This window comes from Miscanthus floridulus, chromosome 4, assembly GCF_019320115.1.
Source record: "Miscanthus floridulus cultivar M001 chromosome 4, ASM1932011v1, whole genome shotgun sequence".
NCBI classification, from domain to species: Eukaryota; Viridiplantae; Streptophyta; class Magnoliopsida; order Poales; family Poaceae; genus Miscanthus; species Miscanthus floridulus.
Window position 1 is genome coordinate 5,158,422 of NC_089583.1, and position 18,141 is coordinate 5,176,562.

Below are 18,141 nucleotides of genomic sequence, written 5' to 3' on the forward strand. Positions count from 1 at the left end.
TGCAAAGAACCCACCTCCAGCTATAAGTTGTTTTCTCTTTGTACATGTACTTTTTGTATTTCTTTTTGCTGTATCTATTTTCGCTTAATCTTCCTTGTCTTGTTGTCTTATTCTTTTCGTAGGGATTGGGGCGTAACTTCATCGACCCAATTCCCCTTCACGACCTCTGTGCCATTGTGGGGGCTAGGGGGTAGTCTTGCTGGGGCTTCTTTAACTAGTAAGTCGCAAACTGTCGTAATGCTTCCTGGTGTTTCTTCCGCAAACCCTGATGTATATGTAGAGTATGTTCCTCGTTCAGTTCCCCGAGGCCCTCGTAGTGTCGAAAAGAGGGGGCGAGCTGAAAGTTCTTCTGGTTTGTCTTCTGCCAAGAAGTCCCACCAGTCAAGTACTCATCCAGGTACTCCAGATGTAGCTAGCATGCTCTTAGGTGAGCATATTAATATGCTTTGTCCCTTTGTCTTCTTGTTTTTATCTTGAACCGAGTACTTTTGTCCTTTTTCAGCTAGTGTTTTGGCAACCTTGGTCGAGAGTGAGGCGGAAGAGGACGATGGTGCTGCCCTTGTTACTCATCGGTGAGTTGTTTTCTTGCTTTCCTATAGTTGAAACCTTCTTTTTGTTCTGATTTTGGTCTTGATCTCTTTGTAGTAAGCGGTCGTCGGGTACAAGTTCTTCTGGGGCACCGGCACCGAGTTCCTCTGAGATTTCGATACCGAGTTCTTCCGTAGCTCTGGTATCGAGTTCTTCTAGGGCTCCGGTACCGGCTACACTACTCTTGTCGTCGAGTGGCGGGGACATCTTTGCTGCCGTGGTTCCCCCTACGAGGTCTTCTTTTGGTCTTATGAGGAAGAAGATAGCTGAGTAAGTGATTCCTTGTTATGCCTTTTTGCTTCTCTCTCTGTTCTTCCCTCGCTCATATTCTTTATCATCGATTTTTCTTGTGATTTTGCAGAACCTTGCCTTCCCTTAACCCTCCACCTACTTCTTCTCAGTCCGCTGACCCACCTCTGTGCGCTGAGTCTCTGGACTTGGGATGTTCGATTGGTGAGGTAGCTGTGAGGGAAGCCGGGTCCCCTGCCGCTGCTGATCCTGTTGCTCCAGAGGTGACCGTGGCCACGGCGGTGGGTACTTCTAGAGAGGTAGCCGAGGCTTCCTAGGATACAGCCCTAGTTCTGCCTTCTTTGCCTTCGCTAGCTTCTCCCTCTGCTCTCCTTAGAACCAGTAGTCAGTGCTTGGACGACGAAGTGTTGCTGTAGTTCAACGCCACCCAATGTCTGTCAGAATTGACTACTGCCTAGAGGGCCCTTTCGACTTCCTTTGGTGAAAAGCTTCAGGTGAGTTTTGCTAGAGTTCTTTCTTTGGATGTTCGATCTTCATTTTCTTCTTATGCCTTCTCTCTCTCTCTCTCTTTGTTCAGTCTTTCTCTTGAGATCATATCGACTTCTTTTTCTCATCCAAAAACGAGAAGAAGTTGTCTTCTGAGGTAAGTGCCTTGAAGGCCGAGCTTGACCTCCTCTGGGCCAAGTTGGAGACTGAGCATTAGACGCATCAAAAGGAGGAGAAAACTCTTTGTGCCTGGGTGGTAGAGGTAGAGAAGCAGAAGGATGCTACGAAGAACGAGTGCAAAGGTATTGCGGGTTCTTTTTGTTTCCTTTTGTATTCTGGCTTCCCTTTCTGCTGACTTTTCGTTTTTTCTTTTGTACTCTGATTTTCTTTTCCGCTGACTTGTTTCTGTTGCCTAGTCTAGCTCTCCGAGTTGAAAAGCAGAAGCTCTCGGAGGGTATCGAGGAGATGAAGACGCTTGCTCAAACTAGCCACAACAAGGCTGAGGAGGTAATTGCTCAAGCTAAAGAAGAACTCGCGCTTGCTAGATTGATTAGGCATGGAGCTAATAGAGATCTTGTGCAGGCCTAAAAGATCATCGAGGACTTGATTGGCAAGTTGGCAATGGCTACTGAAAACTAGAAAGCTTTATGGAAGTCTTTTCGGTCAGTAGCCGACCTTCTTCGGACTTCAGCAGACGATGGTCATTCTTGAGCTCAATTCATTCCCCAAGTGCCGACCCATTTCCAGGAGTTCGTGAAGCGTTGTGCCCATCTTTGCACCAGGAACGTCCTTGCCTAGGTCCGGGTTCTTTCTCCAAACTTTCCTTTGTCCAAGGTTGCTGACGAAGCCAAGAGCCAAGAGTACCTCGATGCTGTCGAGAGGTTAGAGCTCGAGGTCGATGACTTAGCCAGGAAGATTGTAGATAATCTCAATATTGATGTTTCTACTCCTGATGATAATGCTTGAATGTAATCGACCCCTGCACTCCACCTTTTGTAACAGAATACTTATACTCTTTCTTGAATGAAGATCCTCTATCTTTGTTGATGTCTTCTTTGTTTGGATGTCTAATCCTTGCTTACTCTTTAAATGTGTTGTCCAATTGATCAGAATTTTCTTTGGGTAGCTATCTGTTCTGATTCTCATCCGCGTTGTATAAACCGCTCGCTGTACGTAGATCGTTGTATTTGACAAATTTTCTTGATTTGCCGAGTACTTGTCTGGCTTTCGTCTGTGCCATGTGAAACAACTCAGTGTATGTAGATTGATGTCTTGACAAACTTCCTTAACTTGTTGAGTGCTTGTCTGGCTTTCGTCTGTGACTTATAAACAACTCGGTATAGCCCGTTGTGTCGACAAACTTTGCGTTCTTGTTAGTATTAAAAAAGACTTAGGATATCTCCAGCTTCTTCTTCTTGGCTTAGCTCGTAGTGTGGTCAGCATCTAGTCCTATCTCTGGTTGCAAAAGTATCCTAGGACTGGCAAGCCCCCGAGCGTTTCATGGTAGAGTTCTGGAAGCCTTGTCTTATTTCCTTCAAGTCTTGTTGAGCAGGAACAAGCATTGTTCAGGTGCTTTCTTGAGCGAAACCATGTAGCACTTCTTGGGATCTTTTGAGTGTAGCCCCCGAGCCTCTTGCTATTTAGAACAAGGAGCTAGAGGGTCTTGTCTTAAAATTGCTCTGATTTATGTTCAGGCTTATTCTCAGTCATTTTTCTTTTTGGTACGGGTGTTAGCTTATTAGCTACCCTCATCGGCGGGCTCAAGCATGTTTTTAGCTATTTTGCTCTCGGCCGGTATGCTCAGGCATCTTTTCAGCCATTTTGCTTTTTTGTTCGGGTGTTAGCTTATTAGCTACCCTCATCGGTGGGCTTAAGCATGTTTTTAGCTATTTTGCTCTCAGCCGGTATGCTCAGACGTCTTTTCAGTCATTTTGCTTTTTGTTCGGGTGTTAGCTTATTAGCTACCCTCATCGGCGGGCTCAAGCGTCTTTTCAGCTATTTTGCTCTCGGATAGTATGCTCAGGCGTCTTTTTAGCCATTTTGCTTTTTGTTCGGGTGTTAGCTTATTAGCTACCCTCATCGGCGGGCTCAAGCGTCTTTTTAGCTATTTTGCTCTCGGCCAGTATTCCTAGGCGTCTTTTTAGCCATTTTGCTTTTTAATTCGGGTGTTAGCTTATTAGCTACCCTCATCGGCGGGCTCAAGCGTCTTTTTAGCTATTTTGCTCTCAGACGATATGCTCAGGCATGTTTCAGCCATTTTGCTTAATGAAGACAACTTCGGAGAAAGTCATAACAAGACATATGTTTTGTGTAAAGACCATCTTTATTGATCGTGAATCGTTAATAAGCTATAATAATACATATGTTGTTTGATGAGCGCTATCTTTGTTGATCATGATCATTGATCTCTTGTGTCTTGTATACATATTTTCCCTTGAGTTGTTTTCATGCGTAGAATCTTCGTAGCTGACTGATGTGCCATGTATTGTTGACTTCTTTTTCGTCTTCAGTTATCAGCTTGTATGTGCCTGGTCTGGTGACTTTTGTGACGATAAAAGGACCTTCCCATGGACTGAGTAGTTTATGGCGTCCATCGGTCTTTTGTATTCTTCTTAGTACTAGGTCACCGACTTGTAATGATCGAGACTGGGTATTCTTATTGTAGTGGCGTCTTAGTCCTTGGAGGTATCTTGCTGATTGAAGGGTAGCGTTCACTCTGACTTCTTCTGTACTGTCGAGTTCTAATCTTTGGGTGTATTCTACTTCTCCTTCGTCGTATTGTTCTATCCTTGGTGACGTCCTAGATCAAGTCTGCGAGTAGTACTACTTCTGATCCGTACACTAGGAAGAAAGGTGAGTATCTGATAGCTCTGCTTATTTGAGTCCGTAGCCCCCATACAACCTTGGGTAATTCTTTGATCCACTTTGATCCATAGTCTATTAGTTCTTCATACAATCTTGGTTTTAATCTAGCTAGTATGAGTCCGTTTGCCCTTTTGACCTATCCGTTGGGCTTTGGATGTGTGATTGATGCGTAATCTATTCTGAAGCCGTAGTCTTGTGCCCAACTTTAGAATTATGTGGCTGTGAAGGGAGAACCCAAATCTGTGATGATTCGATTGGGCATGCCAAAGCGGTGCATAATGTCTTGGATGAACTCGACTGCTTTGGCTAGCGCTATATTTTGCTGAGTGGTTTGAATTCAATCCACTTGGTGAACTTATCAATTGCTACGAAGATGTACTCGAAGCCTGCCTTTTGCTTTCTTGAGGGGTCCTACTTGATTCAGCCCCTAGCAGAAGAAAGGCCAAGCAGGTGGGATGCAGATGAGGTTGTGAGCTGGCACATTGAGCCTGTCTTGTGAACATTTGACAACATTTACATCTTCTGACGAGTTCTTCTGCGTCTTTTAAAGCGGTTGGCCAGTAGTAACCGGTGCGGAATGCTTTTTCGACTAGTGTTCTTGAAGCGGCATGATTTCCACAACAACCTAAGTGTATTTCATCTAGGATCTCTTTGCCCTCTTCAAATGAGAAGCATTTTAGGAGTACTCCTGATGATGCGGCTCTTCTGTAGAGCTTGTCTCCTACTAGGACGTAGTTCTTGCTTCTGCGAACAACTTGGGTAGCTTCTTCTTTTTCCGCTGGCAACTTATTTTCTTTGATGTAATCGATAAAAACCTGGGTCCATGAAGTGGTGATTACCAAGATCTGGGTGTCTTTGGCTGAGATTTCAGGGGTTATCTCACTGGGTTGTTTGATAGAAGGAGCTGATAACTCATCTATGAATACACCGGGTGGGACCTTCGCCCTGTCTAATCCAAGCTTGGCGAGTATGTCTACCACAATATTAGAATCGCGCAGGACATGTAGAATTTCTAATCCTTGGAAATGTTTTTAGAGCTTTCGTATTTTAGCACAATAAGCGTCCATGTTTTCTTTGGTGCAGTCTCAATCTTTGTTGACTTGATTGATTACTACTGCTGAATCTCCATAAACAAGTAAACGTTTGATTCCGATGGTGATTGCCACACGTAGCCCGTGGATGAGGGCTTCGTATTCTGCCTCATTGTTTGTAGCTTGCCATAATATATGAAGGACGTACTTGAGTTGTTTTCCGTCTAGAGAAATTAGGAGGACACCTGCACCGGCTCCGCCTAGCTTAAGTGATCCATCAAAGTACATCTTCCAATGATCAAGGATGGTACTTGACACAGGTTGTTGAATTTCTGTCCATTCGGCAACAAAATTAGCCAGAGCTTGAGATTTAATTGCCTTCCGTGGGGTGAAATCGATATTGAGAGTGCCAAGTTTCAACTGCCCACTTAGATATGCGCCCTAGTTGCATCTCTGTTGTGTAGGATGTCTCTGAGTGGGAAATCTATCACTACTGGTAATCCTGTGGCTTTCAAAATAGTGGCGAAGCTTGCGTGAAGTGATCAGGAGGGCGTAGAGTAGTTTTTGCACATGCGGGTACCGGATTTTTGATTCTGATAGTACTTCGCTGATGTAGTATATGGGATGTTGTACTTTATATACACGCCCTTCTTCTTCTCTTTCTACGACAATTGCAGTGCTGATCACTGTAGAAGTTGCCGCAACGTATAGCATCATGTCTTCGTATTTCTTCGAAGGTGTGAGAACTGGTGAGGAGGTGAGGTATGCCTTGAGCTTCTTGAAAGCTTCATTGGCTTCTTCTATCCACTCGAACTTGTCTGTCTTCTTCAGCAATTTAAAGAAAGGTAACCATTTTTCGCCCAGTCTTGATATGAAACGATTGAGGGCCGCCATGCCGCTTATTAGTTTTTGCACATCTTTGACACTTCAAGGAGGGTCCATCTCTATTATGGCTCGAATTTGCTTGGCGCTTGCTTCGATTTCACGATGACTGACCAGGAATCTGAGTAGTTGTCCTGAAGGAACTCCGAATACACACTTGTTTGGATTCAATTTCCACCTCCATCTTTTCAGGTTTTCGAAGGTTTGCTTTAGGTCTTCAATTAGTGTATCCGAGTTCTTTGTCTTTACCACTACGTCATCCACGTATGCTTCTACGTTTTCGCCGATCTGATCACCAAGGCATGTTTGAATAGCTCTTTGGTAGGTGGCTCTAGCATTCTTGAGTCCAAATGACATGGTCTTGTAGCAGTAGGCACCGAACAGAGTGATGAAAGATGTCTTGCTCTGGTCTTGTTCTTTTTAATGCAATCTAGTGATATCCTGAATAGTAATCAAGAAATGATAATAGGGTGGATCCTGTCATTGAGTCAACTATCTGATCAATACACGGTAGCCCAAATGGATCTTTCGGGCAGTGTTTGTTGAGATCTGTGTAGTTGACGCACATGCGCCACTCGTCTGTATTCTTTTTCTATACTAGAACTGGGTTTGCTAGCCAATCTGGATGAAGGATCTCTCTGATGAACCCGGCTACCAATAGCTTTGTGATTTCTTTTTTAATTGCGGCTTTCTTGTCGGTTGAGAATCGTCGTAGTTGTTGCTTTACGAGCTTGGAGCCTTCGTTGATATCAATTCTGTGCTCAGCCAACTCTCTTGGGACACCTTGGCATGTCAGTTGGCTTCCAAGCGAAGATATCTTTGTTGTCTTGAAGAAAGTTGGTGAGCGCGAGTTCTTATTTTGCCGAGAGGTGGGCGCTGATGGTTGCTGTTTTGGAGGGATCGCTAGTGCCCAGGTCGATTTGCTTGACATTGGCTTCTTTTGGTGGTGCAAGGATGCTGGGCTTTTTAGCCGGTATCTCTAACTCTTCTTGGCTTATTTCTACGGCAATAGTGGCTATTTCTTTTCTACCATTGTCGGCTTGTGCTTTTGCTGCAATTTGGATTGCCTGAACATCACAGTCAAATAGCGTAGTTCAAATCACTTTGAAGAGAGAGAACACCATTAGGCCCTGGCATCTTAAGCAACAGGTATGGATAATACGGTATTGCCATGAATTTTGTTAGTGTTGGGCGCCCGAGGATTGCAGTGATATGATGAATCGAAGTCCGCTGACTTCAAACTTGATGAACTCTATATGGTAGTTTGAGGGAGTCCCAAAAGTAACCGGTAGAGTGATTTGTCCAAGTGGCATTGCTGCCTTGCCAGGTACTATGCCATAAAAGGCGTGCTTGTTGGTGTGATCATCCCGGCGAGTTATAGTCCCATCTTTCTTAGAGTTTCTGAAAAAATGATGTTGAGTCCTGGCTCCTCCGTCGATTAGTACTTTAGTAACAGTCATACCAGGCAATGGTTGGATCTAGAACCAGTGGGTAATGGCCTGCGTTCCCTACGCTGGATCCATTGGTCTTCTCTTGAAAATTGGATTGAATATTCTGACCAATTGAGATATCTTGGTGTAGCAGGTTCTGCTGCCATGATGGTTCGTAACGCTAGCTTTTCTTGATGTTTGCTTCTAGAATCTAGAACTCCGGCAAAGATTACTACCACTGTCCCTCTAGATTTTTAGAATCCCTTGTCTTCATGGTTGTCTCCTTCTTTTTTCTGATTGTCTTCTTTATTGTTTCCCCTTACTATCTTTTCTAGTGTATCTTTCGTTGAAGGTATAGCAATTTCTGATGGTGTGCTTTCTATTGGGGTGCAAGGGGCAACATATGTTCTCAATGTCATCATATCTTCTGGGCTTGGTAAATTTCTTTGATTTGTCAGCCATTGCTACTGTGTTGTCTGGTCCACGTTTTCTTTCATGTTGTCTGTTGTTTCGATGATTTTGTCTGTCCGGGTTGTCTCGATTATTTCTATCCGGGAATCTTTATCTTGTTTTTTCCTCTACAGTAATCATCTTTTCCACTATTCGTCTGAATTCTTCATTGTTTCTTGGGTTCTCTTTGCATAAATCTTTTCCATGAGAGAAAGCTTCGATTACTTCTCGTTGTGTGATGTCATGTACTTGAGCTCGTAGTTCACCAAATTATCGATAGTAATTTCTTAGACTTTCACCTCCTTTCTACTTGAGTCCTTTTAACTCTGCGTGGGTGATTGGGTGTGCAATGATACCCACGGAATTTTTATAGAAAGCTCTTTGCAAGTCCTCCCAATTTTTGATTGATCCTGGATTCAATTTGTCAAACCATTGTAGTGGCATGGTTTCTAAGGCCATGGAAAAGAACAAGGTCTTGATGTCATCGTCTCCTCCGGACTAATTCAATCGATTGTGAGTAAATCCTGAGCCATTGCTTTGGTTCGGTCTTGCCGTCATACTTGGAGTGGTTGGATGGCTTGAACTTATGAGGCAGTCGTATGGAAGCAAGTTTGTTTGCGAAACAAGGGAATCTATCGTGCATTCCGGCTTCTGTGTATTCCGATTCAGGCGCCCCCTTCTTACCAACTGTTGTCTTGGTGAGAGTAGTTTTGCGTGGCTGTTCGAGTAGGTGCTTTGCTTCTGGCCTTTTTTGGTTGTTCGACTTTGTTGTTTTGACTATGATTTCTTCGACTCTCTTCGTTGTGACTTCCACTTTCAGTCTGGGCGTTCGGTTTTAACCGTTAATTCGGTTCGGTTTATTCGGTTATAAAAAAACTTCGGTTTCTAGCCTACATCACCCGTTCGGTTCTGCAGAAAACTGAAAACCGTAGAATTCAGTTTCGATTTTTTTAATTCGATTTTTGGTTTTAACCGAATTAATCAAGACATTCTGCCAGCACTGGGATCCCGCCGCCGCCGTCACCCGCGCTAGGATCCTGCCACCGTCACCCACGCTGGGATCCCGCCGTCGTCACCCGCGTTGGGATCCTGACGACATGACCTTCCACGAACCACCTCAAACCCAAGAATGGCAGTCGTCATATTTCCCTTCTAGATCTAGATCTAGAGAGGAAAGGAGAGGAGATAGGGGTGGCCTCGCCGGTAGAGGAGGGGCGATGGTGTGAGGAGGAGGGAGGGGCGGTACGGTGCCGTCAGAGGAAGATAGGAGGGTGGTGGACTACCTACACACCACCACAAAGGAAGGAGAGGAGGCAGGTGGATGGTAGATGTGAAGGAGTCGGAGGGAGAGCTAGAGAGGAGAGGAGACGCGGGGGACGCAGGCGATGGAGGAGTGGGCGCGAGTTGGTGGAGGAGAAGGTGGAGTTGGAGGAAGAGGATCGAGGAGGCGGAGTTGGTGGAGGAGAAGGTGGAGTTGCCGATGCGGATGTGATGCCAAGTGCGGACGCCGGACGCGAGGAGGGGGCGGGTGCGAAGTGCGGACACCAGACGCGAGGAGGGGGACGGATGCGAACTGAGGAGGGGGCGGACTTAGCGCGATTGAATGATTTTTTCAGGTCCGTGAACCACGCTCACGTCTCACAGACGCGTGTTGACACTGGCCAACTTTAGCACAGGATGGGCCATGGTGGGCTGGGTCTGGGGAGCGACGGAGCATGGGTGTGCGCTCTATTTTTTTGCCATAGAGATGTACTTCAGTTTGTTCTGTTAATCGGTTCGGTTTGAGTATAAAACCGAAGTCAAGCCGAACACCGAACAGTGCAAAACTAGAAACCGAACCGCAAACCGAAAACCGAAAAAACCGACACTTTCGGTTCGGTTCGGTGCGGTTCGGTTCGGTTTGCGGTTTGCGGTTAAAAAATGCCCAGGCCGATTCCACTTGGTCCAAGTCTTTCGAAAGCGAACTTCCTTTGATTTTGATCTTCCTGTTCATGAGATGTTGCCCTTCCAGTCGTGCGTCCTAAGGACTGTTGATCGAAGGAAGTCCTGGAGCTGTTCTTGTTTTTCATTGGGATATGAAGTCGCCCTGAGTTCTTCTAGTGCTTCTCGGATCTTATCGTAGGGTGTATTCGCTGCTCGTCCTTCTTCGACCTCTCGCTCTGATTTTCTTCTATTGTACTCGGCTAGGTCTGACTCATATTTGATCCAAGTGTCCTTTCACTGCTTAGCACGGCATTGCTGTTCTTGTTTCAATTTGTTCTTTCTCTCTCTGTCTTGCCTCTGACTCTCAGTTTCACCATCGTGCCCCTGGATAAATGGTGATATATTAGATTCGGATTCATCTGAAGACCTGACGTCGGGTGCTTCTGGGGGGACCAATGGTGATCGAGGACGGCGAATCACGAATACTTCTCTAGCGTGAGTTGTTCTGTCATCGTCTATGGCTTCTAGTACTGCCAGAGTTGTTGATAACTTCAGTAGAGGCTTCAAGGTCACAGATCGAGTCTCCTTCTTAGTAGGGTAGAGCTATTTTTGTCACGTTGTCGACTAGTTGGGTGTCACTATCTTCAGGAACGGAACCCGGCCAGTGGATGATGCAGTCCTGAGATGTTATAGTTAAAACGAGACCTTCCTGGGCTCCTTTCAGTGGCATTCTAAGCACCAGATTGGTGGATCCTTCGGGCCTGTGTCTGATAAGACGTTGCCATGCCGTGGAGTCCGAACGGAAGAGGACCCGACTTCTTTAAAGTATTATGAGTATACTTCGAGTAGTGTTCTTGATAGGTTGACGTCGTGTTCCCGAGCTTTGTCAGAAAAGAACTCGGGTTTCCGAAAGAACTCGAATAAGACTCTGTCTTGAAAACGGAATCTGAGTTTGAATCGGATGTGCGAAGTCGCAATATCTGAGTCAGATTGGATATCATGAGCTGCACGAATCTTCCGGCAAGCTAATCTGTCGTTGTCGCCGAAATGAAAAAGTCCTGATGATGATCTGAATCTTCGAGGAGATGGTTTTGGAGCTTGCCATTGTCGCTTGCCTCGCAGATCCATGAACCGAAGATGAAGGTTGATCCCTTTGAGAAGATCATGTTGTCGAGGTCCATCGAGCTCTCGGGTGCAAAGTCACCGAAAGCCCCTACCTGGCGTGCCAGCTGTCGATGTTTGACCACCGATAGCCTGTCACGGGGGTACCCGGGGCAGTATGTTCGGGCTTCAGCGTATGCAGAACTCGACGGTAAACGCAAGAGACAGTCGATTTATCCTGGTTCAGACCTTCGATCTTTGATCGAGTAATAGTCCTACGTTCAGTCGGCGTTAGCCTTTGCGTTGGATTAATCGTAAAGTGTTGTGTTGTACAATTGTTCTCTGAACTCCTGATCCAAGGAGCACTGCCCTCCTTTATATAGTCAGAGGCCAGAGTCCTGGTCGATTTACAATGAGAGTTCCTAGTAGAATTATAGAATAATACTACTGCTAAGATTACAGGGGAAGAATCTTAGTTAGACTAGTTCTTCTCCCGTCCTTGCGGGGTATCCCGTGGGTCCCGTACCGACAATGGCTATATTTAAAAACCATTTACATTTAAATAAGAAATTAGAGGATAGTTTTCCATCAAAATTTCTATCCATAGCATTTAGGAATGATTTTTAGAGAGTCCCCTCGAGTTACTTTAGCTTTTAGCTTTGGTGCGCCAAAGTGAGCCATGCGAAAATGTGCCGGTCCACCACGTGTCACTACTTTTTTTGCGTTGTGGTCTTTGGCACATGCCGTGCTGCAAGCCTGCGACTGCAACTCGTAAGTTTGTTCATTCATACTGGAGTGTTGCACATGACAGGCTTTGATGAATTGTTTTCGAGTTTCAGTACCCAGGTTTTAAAATGTTTACAGTCGCTGCTAAAAACCATATTCCTTGAAACTGTACATTTATTTTCTAAATACATATATCTATTTTTTAAATCAAAACTACTTGTAATTTAGAAACCGAGAGCGACATTCCTAGTTTTTTTTTTTTTGCATGTTTGATACAGCTTATAAGCTGCTTATGACTAAAATAAGCTGAAACCAATAGATAAAACAGACATTTTCTGTAGCTTATTTCGGCCGCGCTTATTCTCGCCGCTCTCATTTGTATTAAAAATCAGAAATCAGATCAAACAAGCTTATTTTAAGCGGCGCTTTTTACTCTACTTGTGCCGCGTATCTTTGGCGGCACCTGACGACAAAACTCATGAAGTTAACCAGTTGCAATTCACCGACCGGAAAAAAGGCCAGACAATAGGATACGGCCACCTGAACAAGTACATACAAGATGTGTGCCGTGCTCTAGAGAATCGTGCACTTTGCAAAAGAATGCTGCTCTGTTTATCTGAAAACCAACCAAACTGAAAAAGAAAATTTCTTTCTGTACTGCACATAATAACCCATACAAGCCCATACAAGCCCGCAAGGACTCCAAGAAGGAGACACCGGCCACATCGCTCTAATTTTTTTCCCTCCGTCGGATTTTCGAATCGATGGCCCAGATCTCTTGAAGGTGATTCTCGTCCGGAGCAACTTCCCGTCGTCCTCTCCGGCTTCTTCGAATTCTTCGCGCTCTTATTTACCTTCTACGGCTTCTTCTCAGAATACAAGCCCATACAAGCCTGCAAGGACTCCAAGAAGGAGACACCGGCCACGTCGCTCTAATTTTTTCCCTCCGTCGGATTTTTGAATCGATGGCCCAGATCTCTTGAAGGTGATTCTCGTCCGGAGCAGCTTCCCGTCGTCCTCTCTGGCTTCTTCGAATTCTTCGCGCTCTTATTTACCTTCTACGGCTTCTTCTCAGAATCCAGCGAAAAGAATATAATACCAGCTTCTGCTTTCCCTTCCCCAAACTTCTGCTTCTCCTTCCCCTTCCTCGCTCTCTCTCGTCCGCTCCCTCCCTCTCCTGATCTCTCTCGACGTGCCGCCAGGGCGGCCACCCTCGTCCTCCTCCTCCACCTCCCCACGGCGTGCCGGCCGGGCAAGTGCCGCCGGCTCACCGCGCTCCCCGGCCTCTGCCCTGGCACCGCGCGTCGCCGCCGGCGGTGGCTGTCCCCGGCCACGGCGCAGCGTGACCGGGCCCTGCCGGTGGCTGCCCCCGGCGCCGCTTCCTCCTCTAGCCCGCGGGCGTTCATATGCTACAGTAAACCCTAGGTCCAGAGCTCCTAGCGCCGAACCCCGCCCCCGACTTCTCTCTCTCTCTCTCTCTCTCTCTCTCTCTCTCTCTCTCTCTCTCTGGCACGCCGAACCTGCCCCCGGCTCCTTTCTCTCCCTGTGGCGTGTACAGCTAGCTGAGCTCCTCCTATGGCTGTATTTCGATTTTATGCCTCTGTATTTTTTAGATGTACCTCGATTTGTTTGTTGCAGGTTCCTGATTTGGTACGCCCTGTCAAGCATGGCCAGTCGACAAGAGGTTCATGTATTCATGCATCCTTTTGGGATACAATTCAGCATGTTCAGAACCTTTGTTACATGGCTGTTAATTTTTTTGTGCATACTAATGCTACTTTGGCTGTCTGCGAAATTATTTGTCTGTCAACTAATGATGCTTTCATTTCTTTGTAGTTATGTTGGTTATGACTACGTAAGTTTAATAGCAATATGATAGGATCACCATTTCTTTTATGAAAAAAAATGCCTACAGAACTTTTTTTTTTGCCCCTCATGCAGCTCTGCAATGATACAGTCCCAGTGCTTGTTGGACCAGTCTCATACTTGCTCCTCTCTAAACCTGCCATGGGTGTTCACAGATCTTTCTCTCTTCTTTCACTTCTTGGTAGTATTTTTCCCATCTACAAGTAAGCATCCACACAAAGCAGCCAACATATTAATATTCACCAAATACATGAAGGCCACCTATGGACCACATTAGTTATTTCGTTTTGCTGTAGTTCTGTCCCTAAAAGTTATGTAAAAATCGCTTGCTTGGAGCTAATGGTTTAGCCTCTCCTGTTCCCCAAACTATCGTATGGAACTCAGACTGGATGGCAGGCCACCGAGTTTCACTTTGTTGCTTAAATTTTTTACCTCATTCCCATAGAGAAAATGATATTTTTTTACATGGCACTCATGCATTAGAAAAAATTAACCATCACAGCTCAGGCCATGGTAACCTTGAATCTTTTGTTCTTTTTGTTACCTCTACCAATCAATTCCTGAAGTACAAGCAAGCTACGGTATGATACTCTCCACCTGGCAGCAACTAATTTGATGATGGACATTGTTTTTTAGGTTCTTGATTGAGGTAATGTGTTGTCTGATCAATCTACAATTTGTAGATGGCAAGGACGGCCACCTACAGCAGAACGTCCAATGTGCATGACAGGTAGCAGATGTATAACGAGGCAAGCATCGAAGGAAAGGTAGTTCGGTCACAGTTCCTATGAATTGACTACGTTTTTTCACCTACGCGCGCGCAATGTTGCTCCACTGGTTTGGGTAGCTGCAGCCTGTGTAGTAGACGAAGCAGAAAAAATATTCATATTTCTTCTTTCTGATATTTTTTGGGGTATCACATTTTTGTTTGGTTCAATTTATTTGGCTTCGTTCATTCCTTCACTTCAGTCATCGGTGCTTTTCTTATGTTCTCTTACATCATGCAGTTTCTTTACATCGGTGTGGTTTCAAATTAGATGTGATCAGCAAAACAAAAACATTCACTTAATTGCCACCTCAAGATTTGTTCATTTGATACATTTTTGCCGGCAATTTCTAGGCCAGAATTCAGGAGGGAAACTGGATTGAATATATATGGATCTGGGGCTGCCAAAATGTTGGTGAGTAAATACTTATTGCATCTGTTAGTTCTTCTAGCTAGAGCTTATTTGGGCAGGGCTTCATGTTGTACAAACTGAATTAAAATCTCTTTCATGCACATCTCCAGCCATTTTTATTCTTATGGCAGTCCATTTACTCATCTGATATTTTATTAACCTACATGTGCGAACTAAGCTAAAATATTTCTCATGTATGAACTGAGCTAGCCCACTGTTCTTATGTCAGGCCATTTACATGTATGAACTGAGCTAACATAACAGAAAGTAAACTGATATTTCTCATGATGTAACCACTGATGCAGAATAATTAATGGAAATATGTTCAGTACTCTTTGCGACCTCAGTTTCACCCTTTTTAGATCATAAACTTTGTACTTGCTGATGCTTTGCTAACTTATTCTAAGTATTTGTGGTGTGAAGAAAAAAAAACCACTGTATCTACAGATTCAATATGGTTGCCTTCTGAAACTTTTCCTGCTATTATAGATGGTGAGGTCGATAGGATCGGCAGAACTACATGCTAAATTTATACGGTGCACTCTTCAAACTTTGGCTTTATAATATGTTTGCAAAACCACCAATTCTGTCCTATGGGCCTGTAATATTCCATTTGTTCTACAAAGACTCTAGGTAATTGTATCATTCGCTCTTATACTGCTAATAAGACTTAAACACATGGTGTACAATGAGCTACTTTCCTTTGGCCTTCTACCACCCATGAGTTGTTATAGACAAATTTACTTGATGCAAGCATATATATCCCTGGATTATTCCACGATTTAAAAAGGAAATTAAGTCCATAGGTGCTAATTTGTAATAGTTATATGAGTGGAAACACATGCCTTCATTTTTTTCATGCTCTGTATTATTTCCTATTTCAATGGAATGAGTGTGTACTTTCATCACAATTTGAGCTTTAGACCTACTGAATCATTGGTGATTTATACATGTAAGTATTATGTCAATTAGTTTCGAATTACGCATGCTGATTTACGAAAATAAACATTTAAGTTACTGCCTCATACATGACTGACCAAGATTTATCTGAATCAGTTGTGTTTTCTTTATAGCTATCTTAGTTCACAGCTATTGGTCTGCTGCTTGCCTTCACTCAACCTAAATGAGGGAATGGAGTGCTTCATTAAAAAGAACATGATCCTTACCATCAGCGAGGATGGAGGGAACATGAGCATTTGAACTGCCTTTGCTTTTGAGTCTTGATGCCACTTCACTCAAGGCACCTAAACAACCTCAATACTATATTAGAATATGTTGGTATAATGGTTTAGGACAGATTTTTATTACATGCAGAACTGAAAATATTGGAGCCCAAATTTAGAACCACGTAGTACCTTTTATGATACCCTGATTGCTTTAGCGATGTCTTTGTGCTGGACCATCAACCACGTAATCTCAGTGAGGATACTCTGCGTCCATACCACACCTATACTGCTTTAGCCTCCATCTTTGGTCCATGGTTCACTTTGGTTGGGCAGTAGCAGTACGCAGTAGCTCCTTTCTTTCGCCACTTGGGTGGCTATTACTGTCCAGGCATCTCACTGTTAATAATTGGATTAGATTCATGTATAGAATTGAGACTACGCTCTCAATTTTTTATTTGTATGGCTGCTAGTTTTTTTTACAAAAAGACCAAGGCTTCTGCCTAAATAGACAGTTCAAACTTACGGCAAGTTAAAATATATATAATGGACAAACTTTTGATCCATTAGTTTCCAGAAAGTATAACCATAGCCTACCTAAATTTTGCGGATGGTAGACCATCTAGATTTCAGTTATATTCGGTGTGGGGAAACTGTCACCGCAATTGCTAGCTAACAACTCTAGATGGCCTGCATATTGGTTGATAAACCTGTCCATAATTATGTTTTCCTGTATTACTAATGTTTCCTATGTATTGTAGTGACTGCTTGTTAGCTTGTTGGCTGCACGGTCGAAATGACAGGTCCTTATACAATGCTAGTCCCAATTATATTTGCAGCGTCCCTGTCTAATCAGTTTCCCCACTAATTTCTTTGCTCCTTGCGGTGCAGTGAATAGCCGGTATTTCGCATCGATTCACTTAGCAAGCAGTTTTCAGAGACGCTCTCTTATTTTGGTAAGAAACCTACTTTGGGCCTCTACCTATCTTCATCACCTACCACATACAAATTCTTTTAGCTTAGCACCATTTTTCAGTCCAGGTAGATGCCTTTTAGGCCTCGAAATAATATCATCTTATTTGCCAATGGCTGTATCAAATTGGTAAGATAATTTTACATTGTTTGTGACGAAGCACTGATACTTAGGTTATGTAGAGTCTCATGTGTTACTTGGGGACACCCATTTCGGCATCGAGTGCAAGAAGCCCGTGCCAGCCACCATAGGCCATCTGATGGTATGTGTTACCTGAACCACATACCCATTATATACTGATGGTATGGTATCGATCACTGAAACTATGCTGAAAGCCTCTTTGTTTATGATATGTTGTTCTAAGCATTCGGATTTTTTTTCTGATTCAAAAACCGGATTCATTTTTCATCTTCCCTATACGATGTCATTGTTTCTGCATGATTTATTTCACACCTCATATTTTTTGATACACATACTGTGCAAGTTAGAAATAGAAAAATGGAAACGCCGTCCTTTTTTTACATGTACTTTGACTGATATGAGTTATGTTCAGAATTAATTCGTAATGACATTAATCTCACATCTTTTTTGTTTCCAGAAATAATCACAGAAGGTCGTAATGTTACAGGATGCTCCAAGTATTTTGTGCCTCCTTTTGTTCGGCATTGTCCCTTAACTGATCTTCATCTATGTTTTGCTATAGTAATCAGTGTTATTCTAAACGTTAAACGGTAAACAGTCGATCACATACCGTATAGCCCATTATTCGGGCAAAACGGGTGTTTAAACGGGAAAAACGGCCGTTTAAACGGTCAAAATAACCAATTAAACGGAAACAGTGTACCACCATTTAGCGTTTAAACGGTGTGTAAACGGGCTAAACAGCCGTCTAGGCAAACAGTGATAGTAATCGACATCGAACCATGCACGCCTTGCTGCGGCTTAACACCAAATGGAGCAATGCCATGGGTGTTCAGTATTTTGTTTTCCCTTTTTTAGGCATTGTCCCTTGACTGATCTTTATCTATGTTTTCTACAGTAATCGGCATCAAACGATATATGTTTTACTGTAGTTTCGCGCCGAAGAGAGCAATGCCATGTTCCTGGATTCAATATATATTTTCAAAAGTAAACTTACATGTGCCTATCAACGCGCGCAAGGGCGCGCGCCTTATACCAGTATACTACAAGATGAACAAAAATCAAGAACGAGTAGTGACTCCGGAAGGA